The 13,452-nt window shown below is 27.3% G+C and overlaps 1 pseudogene; it reads left to right on the forward strand.

Moving 5' to 3' along the window:
• The first annotated feature begins 4,302 nt into the window (after positions 1-4,302).
• The window catches only part of LOC148771793 (cation/H(+) antiporter 18-like), a 56,402-nt pseudogene continuing 47,252 nt past the window's right edge, over positions 4,303-13,452 (forward strand).

A 13,452-nucleotide genomic window follows, 5' to 3' on the forward strand; every position in this document is an offset into this window, starting at 1 on the left:
TCCGAAATTTCATAGGGGTAGTAAATGCAATTCACTCTAACTTCTTGAGCCGTTGTTATTGTATCACATCCGAAATTTAGTTGTGAGAAGCTAACAGATATGAGCTAAAACATTTTATATCTAAAAATTTTAACTTCACAGGAATCAACAAAAAGTATCGGAGACTATCGGCTGGTGATTTCAAATATGAGTGCTTGGATGCAATGACTTCTGGGCCCTCAAGTTTGCAACATGTTATCTGGTTTATGGGCAATACTTTTTTTTGGGAATATATATTAGAATGCAAAAATGGAAGGAGCAGAGTTCAACATGTTTTGTGGTATCATGAGGGAGAAATACATGTGAAGTGTTATGGCTTTCATGTGAACTCTGCAGTGAAGTAGACAAGCTAGGATTTGTAGGATTTCTTTCCAGTTTTGTAATTTTTTACATTTCTTTTTTAAACTTGTAATTTTAGTAGAATTGTTAGGAAACTTTAGTTTCTCCCAATTTTTATTCTTCAATTCTAGGGGTACTCACAAGCTCATAAAATGCTTAAGGAGGCCCCTCCTATCATGGCATATTTATTCATAAAGTGGTTCAGATTTTTTATAAAAAAATCCACACATTGTCTAGACATGTATAAAAGGCTACAATACCCCCTCACATTTTAATATTCTCTAGTTTCATCATTTAATTTAATTTAACTTAAATTTAACTCCAAATTTCATAAATTATTCATTTTTGACCCAAAACTCAAATTTGACTACAATTTCGCCTGTCGCCGCCGTTGACCGCCGGTCAACATTGAATTTTTCTTTTTTCTTTTCTCTCCTTATTTTTCCGTTGGTTTCTGGCGTTGACTCTTTCAATATTTTTTTCTTATTTCTGCCGCCGTTGACCGGCAGTCAACGCCGGTCTCCGACGACGTTAACTTTTTTTTTTCTGAATTTGTTTTCTATAACACAGTAATATTATTGTGTTAGACAATAATATAGTTAATATTACTTTAAAAATAGCCCCTCATACTTTAATATACTCCAATTTTATCATTTAATTTAATATAATCTCAATTTGACCCCAAATTTCACAAATTAATAAATTTTGACCCAAAACACATTTTTATGGACAATTTCGTCGGTCACTGCCGGTCTCCGGCGTGGACTTTTTTTTTTTTTTTTTTTCTCTTCCTGATTTTTCCATCACCAGTTTCCAGCGTTGACCGGCGGTCAACGCCGGTCTCTGGCGTTAACTTTTTCAAATTTTTTTCTGCCTGATTTTTCTGCCACTGGTTTCCGGCATTGACTTTTTCATTCATTTTTTTTTTCTTTCTGTAACATCTTTTTTTTCCCGTTTAAACAGTAATTTTGCTGTGATTGACAGTCATATTAACTAAATTACTGTTAAACACAGTAAAATTAACTATACTATAGAGTAATATTGCTATATTCATCTTTAGCACAATAATATTAACACATCAAAACTCATTATTATTGTGTAATAGAGTAATATTAATATGTTGACCGTTCAACAAATGTAAACATAATAAAAAACAAAAAGAATTAATATTACTGTGAGTGACAGTAATATTATTACGTTACCCCGTGAATAACTCAAAGAAAACAAAAAAACCCAAAGAAAATAATAATATTGATGTGGTTGACAGTAATATTACTATAACAACAGTAAAATTACCGTCAAACACAGTAATATTATTGTGTTTACAGTAATCTTACAATAATAGACAGTAATATTATTACGTTACTCTATGAATAATTCAAACAAAACAAAAAATCCAAAAAAATAATAATATTGATGTGGTTGACAGTAATATTATTGTGTTTACACTTATTTTACTGTCAACGACAATACATTTATGTAATTACTAACGTTGATTTTTTCCAGTCGGTCAACAGCCGGTCTCTGATGTTGATTGTTTTAAAAAAAAATTCTCTCTAAATTGATGTGTGAACAACAAAATTATTGTCTAACACAGTAAATTACTAATTTTACTGTCACAAACAGTAATATTACTATTGCTGCATAAGACAGTAATATTACGGTCGAACATACCAAAAATTGCAGGCCAAAACGATAAAATTAATTAATACAGTAAAATTGTTGTCTCTGACAATAATATTACTATTTCAGACAGTTAAAATATTGTCGGTAAAATTAAAGTTGAAGACAATAATATTGCATGCCAAGACAGTAATATTGATAAAAATATTTTTTTGAAGAAAATAAAAATTCAACGCCGGAGACCGATGGTCGTGGTCAAAATTGGGGAAGAAATTGGAATAAGGGTCGAAATTGGTTAATTAGTGAAATTGGGCTAAATTGGGGTTGTAAATATGAAATTTGAGTTGAATTAGAGTTTCAAGGAATTGAGGGTAATATTTGTATATATAAAAGGGTTTTCCTTATTTACATATACATTAGAGTGAGGTAGATTTATTTGCAAGACAAAAGTTAGATGTCCCTTTTTTAATTAACTGCTCTTGTTATGGATCTTTTTGCCATTTACCCATATTTTTATTATCATTTATTTACCTGTATTTATTTTGCGCTTTTGTTTTTAATATTTGTCAATACAGCGCAACGTGCAACGCACGGGGCATAATACTAGTATATATTATTTACAGGTGTATTTTTCAGGGAAAAAAATGATTTTTTTCGTAATTAATTTTGGATATTAGATCGTTTCGAAAATTCCAATTTTTTTTACATAATTCCAATTCCAATCCAAAAAAATCGAACAAGTTCGGAAATCGGAATTTCAGAAGTCGGAATGAAAAAGGTTGTTCCAAAATCGAAACTTTTCGGATCGGAACCGACGGGAATTGAAAGTTACGTTCCAACTCGCACCCCTAGTTATGTATGAAGGCGTAATATTTATTGCCCGCATGGGTATAACTCAACTGGTTTCGGGGGTGGTAAGTTTGAGCAAGGACCTAGGATCGAATCCTGGCAGCCTAACTGTGGAAATTTCAACTTTAATGAGGGTTGGTTCCTTGTGGGCACCAGGTCCGGGTCCGCTACCCTAACGAGCCATTGAGTCACCATGAATTTACATCCATCCCTTCATCAAATACTTGTCGGGCCAAGGGATGGAGGCCCTGGGGGCTAGGAATTTCGCATTTTGGTGCTTTGATAACTAAATTTAGCAAAAATATTCCCATTTTTCACCGAATTTTTTAATCATTCAAAAAATATTTCACTTAATCCCACTTTGCACCATTGAAATGGAGTATTTTGGCACTTTGCACCGTTGAAAAATAATAATGACACTTTGAACCCTCGAAAAACAATAAATCATTCACAATACACCCTGAATTGAATAATAAATGCTAATTCATTTTTTATTGTTTTTTTTAGGGTTGAAAATAAAAAATTTCGAGCGCACAATTGGTGAAAAAATAAAAATTACATTTGCATACAAAATAAAATCAAAGAAACTTTTATCACTTAATTATTCGATTGATAGATCTTTTTTTTTTGTAATTGGCGGAAATATTAGGTTGAAATATTTGGAAGAAAATATGATTTTCAGATAACTTGATAATGAAATAGCTGAGGGATTTTTTTTCTTTTTTTCTTAGTAATTTTTTTTTGTAATAAAAAATATAATTTTTAAATACCACTAAAAATATTAAATTACTCTTATTAGTTTTAAAAATTTACGTGGGGTGCATTATACATAATATATGTGTTTCGAAGGTGTAAAGTGCTATTAATTTGTTTTGAGGGTGAAAAATGCCAAAATGGTATATTTCAAGGGTGCAAAGTGGAATTAATATTATGTAAAAGATAAACCCAAAAACTAATTAAAGAGTTGTCAGAAAATTACCAAAACCTTCATAGAGATTTGTTTACATGTGTTTTATGCTTAAATTAGTCTAGAATATTTTATTAACAGCACTTGTTGCAGACCACCATCTTTGTGTGATAAGTATTTCCCGTTCACGCACAATCTTTCTCTTCTTCCTAAATCTATCTAACACTTTTCCCCTTACTCTCTATATAATACTTGTCAAGTCTGAAAATAAATACACAGTTTACATAGTCCCTTAGCTTTCCAGCCAACCTAAAAACTATTTAATATATGCCGGCTTTCAATGTAGAAGCCAAACTCCAACTGTGTATTCCAAGGTCAGAGTATGATTCCTCCATGTATTATTCATTATTGCAAATATATTATTATTTATTGTTATTATTATAGAAAGAATTACAAAGAAAGGGTGAAATGAAATTCGATAATTTCTGAAACAAAACGTGGTTAGCTGAGTGGTATGAGAAAATAAGCGGAGTAATCTGATAAGAATGACCACCAAGCATATCGGTGTACATATATGCTTGGTGGTTGTTCTTTCCAAACATATCGTTTATTTTTTCAGACCACTTAGTCAACCACGTGTTGTTTCAGAAATTATCGAATTTCTGTTGACCCTCTCTTTGTAATTCTTTTTAATAATAATAATAATAATAATAATAATATATACTCCCTTCTTCCCATATTATATTTGGGTGGTTGTGCGCATATAAGAAACTCAATAAATATGCATAGAGTATACCAAAAATAACATAGTAAATACTAATATATACTTGTCATTAGTTATTGTTCAATTAACTAATTAAGAGTGATTAGCGGCAAAATTGAAAAAAATGCAATTAATGCTTTTGGAACGCTATAATAGCAAATAATTTGGGACAAAATAAAAAAATACAACCCAAACAACAAATAATATAGGATAGATGGAGTTCTATTTTTGTAAATACTAGAAAGGTGCACGTGCGTCGTGGCGTGTTAATTTTCATTTGTATTATACTAAGTTTGGTATAATTATATAAATATAATTTATAATTCGAAGATCTAATTACGTGCATGCATTGATGCTTGTATAATTTATTGTTGTCCTGGACGATTCAATCATACCAAGTATACAGCACATATCTGAACAAAAAAAAAAAATTGTAAATGTTCTTTTATCAGTAATATAAATAATTAATTAAAAAAGTGTGCCAATAAGTTCTTCATAAGAAAACTTTGATATTTGCGTCTAGGAAGTTCGTACAATTGTAGTTGAGATTGTCTTTATTTATTAGGTATTCAATTCTAGTTTCACAGAGTTAACGTATTCCTAGAAAGGTGCACATTGTTGCACGTATTGAATTAATTCTTTTTTTTTCTTTCCGATTTTATTAGATTTAGTTTTATTGAAACTACTAGTATTTCACCCGTGCGTTGCACGGATGTCAGTTTCAAAATGAGAAAGATAAACTTACGTAAATGACTATCTCTTTATAATAATATCAATTCAAGAAAAACAAAATGGAACGAAATAAAAGACATAAACTTTTTTTCTTAATTTAGAGTTGTAACATATGAAATTAAGTTAAATATTACAAATAAGAAAACATGAAGCGCGCAAAACCAATATCAAGATTAAGTGAAATCATTTAAAACATATGGTATAACTCTATTTCTTGGATTGCAATCTACTACACTATGTGAATCTTCTGCAAAATAACTAAGGTAACAACAAACACGGTAGCAGAGAAGTAACACAATAGATATTCAAATAACCTGCAAGTTTATCACCGATGGCGTTCAATTAGTGATGCACATCACTCAAACAACAATAAAACTTATAAATATTGCAAAAGAGATATGATGTATACGCACTACCAGTACTGATATCAATGTTGATACGAATACCGATACCAATACTGATACCAATATTGTTACCAATAGTGATACTAATTCGATTAATACTAATACTAATACTAATACTAATACTAATAATACTAATACTAATACTAATACTAATACTAATACTAATACTAATACTAATGATAATACTAATACTAATATTAATACTAATATTAATACTAATACTAATGTTAACATTAATAGTGATAATAATACTAATATTGGTACTAATACTGGTACTAATATTAATATTAATATTAATATTAATATTAATATTAATATAGATATTAATACTAATACTAAAAGTCTAAAACTAATACTAATACTATTACAAAGAAAAATACGCGAATGGCGCAAAGCACGATATGAAGATTAAGTGAAATAATTTAAAACATATGGTATAATTCTATTTGATGGAATGCAATCTACTACACCATGTGAATCCTCTACAAAATAACTAACTTAACATGGAGGTAACACGATAGATATTCAAATAACCTGCAAATTTATCACTAACAACATTCAATTAGTGATGCACATTAATCAAACAACAACACAACTTATAAATATTGCAAAAGAGATAAGATGTATACGCCAATACCAATAATAATACCAATACTGATATCAATAATTATACTAATAATGATATACTAATACTAATACTAATACTAATATAAATACTAATACTAATATTAATAGTATTAATATTAATATTACTACTAATACTAATACTAATACTAATAATAATACTAATATTGATAGTAATAATAATAGTAATACCGATATTAATATTGATACTAATACTAATACTAATACTAATACTAATACTAATACTAATACTAATACTAATACTAATATTAATATTAATACTAATACTAATACCAATACTAATACTAATACTAATACTAATACTAATACTGATATTGATATTAATACTAATATTATTATATTAATACTAATACAAATACTTACTGATATTGATATTGATACTGATACTGATACTGATACTGATACTGACAGTGAACTGATACTGATATTGATACTGATATTGATATTGATGTTAATAATGATACTGATGCTGATAGTCATATTGATACTCATAGTAATATTAATATTAATACTAATACTGATACTCTATTAATACTGATACTAATATTGTTACTCATATTGATACAATGCTGATAAAAATACTAATACTAATACTAATATTATACTAATAATATTGATATTAATATTAATATTATACTGATATTGTTACTGCACCTGATATTGATATTAATATTGATACTCATACTGTTAGTGATACTGAAATTGATACCGATACTGATACTCATATTGATATTGATATTGATATTGATATTGATATTGATATTGATATTGATACCTGTACTGATACTTATACTGATACTGGTACTGATATCGATACTAATATTGATACGGATACTTATACTGATATTAATACTAATATTAGTACTAATACTAATACTAATACTATTACTAATAGTAATATTAATACTACTATTGATACTAATACTATGCTAAAACTAATTTTAATGCTAATGATCTAATGCTAATGATATGTAACACATATACATATATTGATACTGATACTAATACTTATACCGATACCGATATTGATATTGATACTGATAATGATACCGATACCGATACTGATACTGATACTGATATTGATATTGATACTATTGATACTGATACTGATATTCATACTGATATTGATATTGATAGCGATATTGATACCGAAACTAAGAATGATATATACTGATACTGGTACTCATATTGGTACTGATACATATTGTGGTACTGATACTGATATTGATAATGATACCGATAATAATATTGATACGGATACTTATACTTATGTTATTAATAATATTTGTACTAATACTAATATTAATATTAATACTAATACTAATACTAATACCAATACTAATACTAATACTATTACTAATACTAATATTAATACTAATACTATTATTAATACTATTATTAATACTATTACTAATACTAATATGTTAATATTGTTAATGTTAATGCTAATACTAATTTTGATGTTAATGCTAATATAGATATGCTAATTATATTATGCTAATTGCTAATTAGTTGTAATTTTAATATTATCCAAATCCTTATTGTATTCATAATTCTATTTATAACACTAATCATAGTTGTAATCGTAATCCTAATCATAATCCTATTTCTAACACTAATCATAAGCCTAGTAATTTTAATACTAATAATGCTAATGCTAATGCTAATGCTAATATTAATTCTAATTATAATCTTAATTATAATTCTAATCACAATCCTAATGCTAATCATAATCCTAATACTAATGCATGTCACTAATTATCGTACTAAGCATAATCATAATTTTAATTATAATTCTAATACTAATATTAATCATAATTCTAATATTATATTAATTCTAATTACAATCTGAATCATATTTCTAGTATTAATACTAATACTAATTCAAAGAATCTTAATTATAATTATAAGTCTAATACATTATTAAGCATAAATTCTGATTTTGCAACAATTTTTTTTTTTTGCAATGATCTATTATTTAGGATAATTCAATCTCGAACATTTATATCAAATTTCTTATGTGTGGTAGCCGAACCATAAAAAAACACATATTAAATATATTAGAAATTAATATTTAATTATATTATCAAACTGACATTAAAGTAATTTAAAATATTATAAGGGTATAAGCAAACGTTAAGACGTAAAAGTACAATAATCATTGTTAATAAGATAAATTATGAAAATCCTCATGAACTTAGGCTAAATTACAGAAAACACCCCCACTTATCGGTGATTACCAAAATCCCCCTGATGTTTGTTTCTGTCTTACACGACCCCCTTATGGTGTGATTTTTTTACGGAATCTTTTTTATTCCATGTAATGTCCCAAAAAATATGGAGTTTACCCTTGCATACATGACCTTTCTTTTATCGTACTTTTTAAACTCAAAAATTACCCTCGGGGGTGGTCATGGTAATAATAAAAATTTGTGAAAGTGTTATTTTAAAAGAATAAAGATTTCGTGTAAAGTTCACATGAGGGTAATTTTTGTCTTTAAAAAGTACCATAAAGTAATGTCGTGTGTGCAGGGTATAATAAGCATTATTGGAATATTCCACGTAATAAAAAAATTCCTTGAAAATTCATACCATAAGGGGGTCGATGTAAGACGGAAACAAACATTAGGGGAATTATTAATATAAACTATTTACGGCAAAAGCACTTCGAGTGGGATTATTAAATGAGCTATTAAAACATTTACCCACCATTTTTATACTCCAAAATAGTAATTTTTAATTCTAATAGATTTATGAAATGAGGTATTTTGATATTTCATCTTTCAGAATCTAAAAATACATTATGCTAGCTAGCTATTACGCATAATAAAATATCAAACATGAGTTATGAATTTAATCACCTCAGTGTCCATTTAGAAAATAACATGTGGCAATTAGATATATTTAATTAACAACTATTTAATACCTATGGTTGGAGAAAATACATTTAGATAAATATCAAAATAAAATATTAAATAGCACATAAATATTTGCAAACTCATTTTGATACTTTTGGGTTGGAGTTGCAGTAGATATTTACTTAATTATATTTATTCGAGTTATAATGAAATACTTATTAGTGGAATACAATATATAGTATATATGATCATTATACATTTTAAACAAACAATTGATATTCTTAATGTTAGCCATTAAATAAAGTGGATAAACGAATTTAATACCAAAGATTTAGAATTTTATATTTTGAAATATATAAAATCAATTTGTTTATTTATCAATTGATTAAACTTAAACTTATGTTATTCAATTTATTAGTGTATAATCATGATAAGATTTGTATTTTAATTAGTATATAATTTAAAAAGTTAAATCAATCGTAAAATTTATTGTCACTGGATTCAGTGAAGAAAAAATAATTATTTAAATAATAAGATGAAATTCATGTAGTATAATTTTCAATATGGTAAATAATTGGGAGTACACTACTCTACACATACCATAACAAAGAATGTGAATTTTCGCAAGATAGTAAATTCAAACATGTATATTTCTTTTTTTACAGATAATATTAATATATGATATTAAATTAGTAAAAAAATACATATTCTCTAGTCATGTTCATATAAAATGCATAATATCAAATAATTTAATTTATTCTGCAATATTTTTTTTAATAAATCCAAGTTTATTAATTAAAATTAAAAAAAATCGTAACACCATCAATCATGCAATTATAATAAGGGAAGATTTTAAATCGAATTTAACTAAATTCAAATTAAATTAATTATGAAATTAAATTAAAAAATAAATTTATTTAGGATTTCCAAGAAAGTTGATATATTTAGAGCCTTTTATAAATGGTAGGATATAAATATATTAATAAAATAATAAAATATATTTAATTAGCTTTAATTTTGGAAAATGATGACATGTTTTTTGATGATTTATTTCAACCAATCAATTCGCCACTTGGGACGAAATTGAGGACATGTCATCAATTGAAATTGTCAAATGTCAATCAATTAGCTATGGAATTCAACTTTTATATATTATATAGATAATATTATGTATTATTACAATGTTTAAAGTATTTTGAAGCACTAATAATGTGTTACAGTACAATATAATACAACTAAAATGAAAATTGAGTGTCGATATATATCCACATAATTTAATTACTTTTTCTTTTCTTTTTCATCTTGCAGTTTGATTGTTTTTTGTTTGTCGTTGCACTTCAATTCTTAATGCATTTTTTCATGGTCATAACTTTGGATTAATCACCACTTATCATGAAATAGAAGTAGAGTATTTTTCACAAGCCGTGTTACTAATTAATATGATTGGTGCTTTGATTTTTAACATCTTCTGCATCTTGGGCGTCTAGTCTAATAGACGCGCCATACTTTGAATGAATTATTAATGATTTTGTTACGAGTAGTTGTCAATTATGTCTATTCATTATCCCACTCAAAGATTATTTACAACATGTTTATAAAATTATAAATAAATAAAAAATGACCACCAAAAGAAGATAAAAAAGACTTTGGATTAATCACCAAGTTCGTCTTTTTGGTAATTTTTTATTTTGACCTTTTTTCCCTTTTCTCTTTTGCGAGGAACATCTTAATTATTGAAAATTCATCTTTTAGAAAAACAACAGTAACTGCATTTTTTTTAATGAAAGTCGTTTTTTTTGTTGAAGATGTCTTTTTGAGGAAAAAAAATTCACTTTTTGTTTATTTATATATATTGAATAATAAATATTTCAATTGGCATTTTATTACAAGAGTAATACCAGAAGTGTATAAATATTTTTGCTTATCTTCCACAACATTTTAATAAACATATTCCTAGAAGAATTTAACTCCAAATGAACGTGATTTCGCTCTAATAGAGGTAACTTCCAGTTTCATATGTCTTCAGTTCTCATATTCATTAATTAAAATGAGTTTATCATTTTTCATGTATAATATTGTGTAAATGATATTTCATTTAGGAGCTTTTGAATCTATTTAACATAAAATTAATATTATTTAAAATTTAAGCACACTCTAAAGTCACGAAAGAAAGAAAACTCATAAATGATTTTTTGTTTTGTAATGACGGAACCTGCAGCCAATCCATGGTAAACCTATACTCTCATATAATAGCTTGCAAACAATATGAGAGACGTAAACCATACTAGGGTACACTCTCGTATAATAGCTTGCAACTTATATGAGAGACGTAAACCACACTAGGCTAACTATGTCTGAAAAGTTCCACCTAATGACAATTGACAAGAGAATTTAAACTTGGGTCAATTGACAAATGCTCACTTGCTCTAACCGCTAAGTCATCCCTTGAGGGCCGGACTTCAACGAATACTTACCCTATGATGAAATACCTAAAATCTAAATAGATATAGTAAATTAATTGATTAATAATTATAATTTCTACGAATAGTTATTGGGCAAATCGCAAATAATAACATGACAAGGGACAAAAACCAATATTGCAAATAAACCCATCCCATATCTTTTGCCTAAAATACCCTCCATAATATATTTTTTAATCAATTTCATCCATTATACTCCAACTTCCTTAATATTACACATTGACCTCGTATGTAAACAAATATATCACATTAACCCCCATTTTAATAATTTTTTGAAAAAATATTTTTTTTTCACCAAATAATTTTTTTTCGGCCAGATCCCGATGCTGACCTAGCGGTTCTCTGGTGTTGAACCTTTTATTTTTTTTTGAATTTTTTTTTCATTTAAAATAGTTATTTGAATTAATATTACTGTCTTCGACGTTGATTTTTTATTATTTATTTTTTTAATGTTTTTTCTCTCTAAATTATTGTGTTAACAACAAAATTATTGTTTGAAATAGTATATTGAATACAAAACAGTAATATTACTAATATTACTATCCCAAACAGTAATATTATTGTCCTAAACAGTAAAATTATTGTCTCAGACAGTAATATTATTGATTTATACAAATCGAATAGTAGATGGACAATGACAGAACAAAAAACACACTACCCCGATGCCCCAAGTACACACGTGACAAAATAGGGCATTAATAACCAAAAATTCAAATTGAGGCATTTAGGTAGTGTGATTTTATTATGTTATTGTCAATCCATCATCCGATTTCTATAAATCAATACATATTATGTACATTTGTTGTTTCGTAAAAGATAATTGATTTTTTTTTTGGTAGTTGCTTTTGTTATTTGTTTCGGTTAGTTGGATTCTTTTGTTGAATCGTGTTGGGTTTCATTGACAATATTATGATTGTTTTTGTTATTTTTAGTCACGCTTAATCAATATACGATAGCAGATTAAAATTATTTGTACATTAAAAATTCACGCTTTAATCCATAATTTGTAGATTAGAAATTATTTTAATTGCATATTTTTTCATAAAAGCACGACCGCCATGGGGGCGCGGTGGGGGGTAAAGTGTGAGCCAGATTAGTTGGCATTGAAAGAAATTTCTATGAATTTCCAATCTGGCCAGATTTGCAAAGCTCGCTTAATTTATTCGATTTTAGAATTAGTAAAAGTTGGGGCATTCTAGATAATTTGAGTGTATCTAAAATTTTGAATAAAAATTTGGATTTATTTTAATAAAAAGTTTTGTTGATCAAAAAGAAAGGAAAAAATTGCAAAATAGGAAATAAATAAAATTGGAAGAAGGAATCCCGTAACAGCTTTGGCAGTTCCCACTATTTCGAGCATATATCTCTTATCCGAACTACATATCACCTGAGTCTAGCGACATTGGAAAGCTATTGCAAGGGTTATAGTTCTTATTTCACGCAACATCCCAACATTCGGACTCCAACATGGTCAAAATCGAAGAACAAATCTTGTTAGGGCAAAATGGCGGAAATTGAATCATATGAAGAAAAGCCTATAAAAACAACAAATCTCTACACCGTAAGCTCCAAATTTTACACCACAAAATGCGAAGAACGAAGATCGACGAAAACTCAAGCATAGTTTTTCTTATTTATTTTATTAATTCTTTTTGTTTATCATAAGAATTACGAGTATCTAATATTTTATTATTTTAGGATTTTATTTGAACCTATGTGGGTATGATATAGCATAAATTAACTCCATGTTAAAAAAAAAAAATCAACAAAAGCAACACATAATTCATGATTCTCAACAATGACTCACTCCTAA

The sequence above is a fragment of the Erythranthe guttata genome, chromosome 3 (assembly GCF_056151865.1).
Source record: "Erythranthe guttata isolate IM_541 chromosome 3, IM_541, whole genome shotgun sequence".
Classification (NCBI taxonomy): Eukaryota; Viridiplantae; Streptophyta; class Magnoliopsida; order Lamiales; family Phrymaceae; genus Erythranthe; species Erythranthe guttata.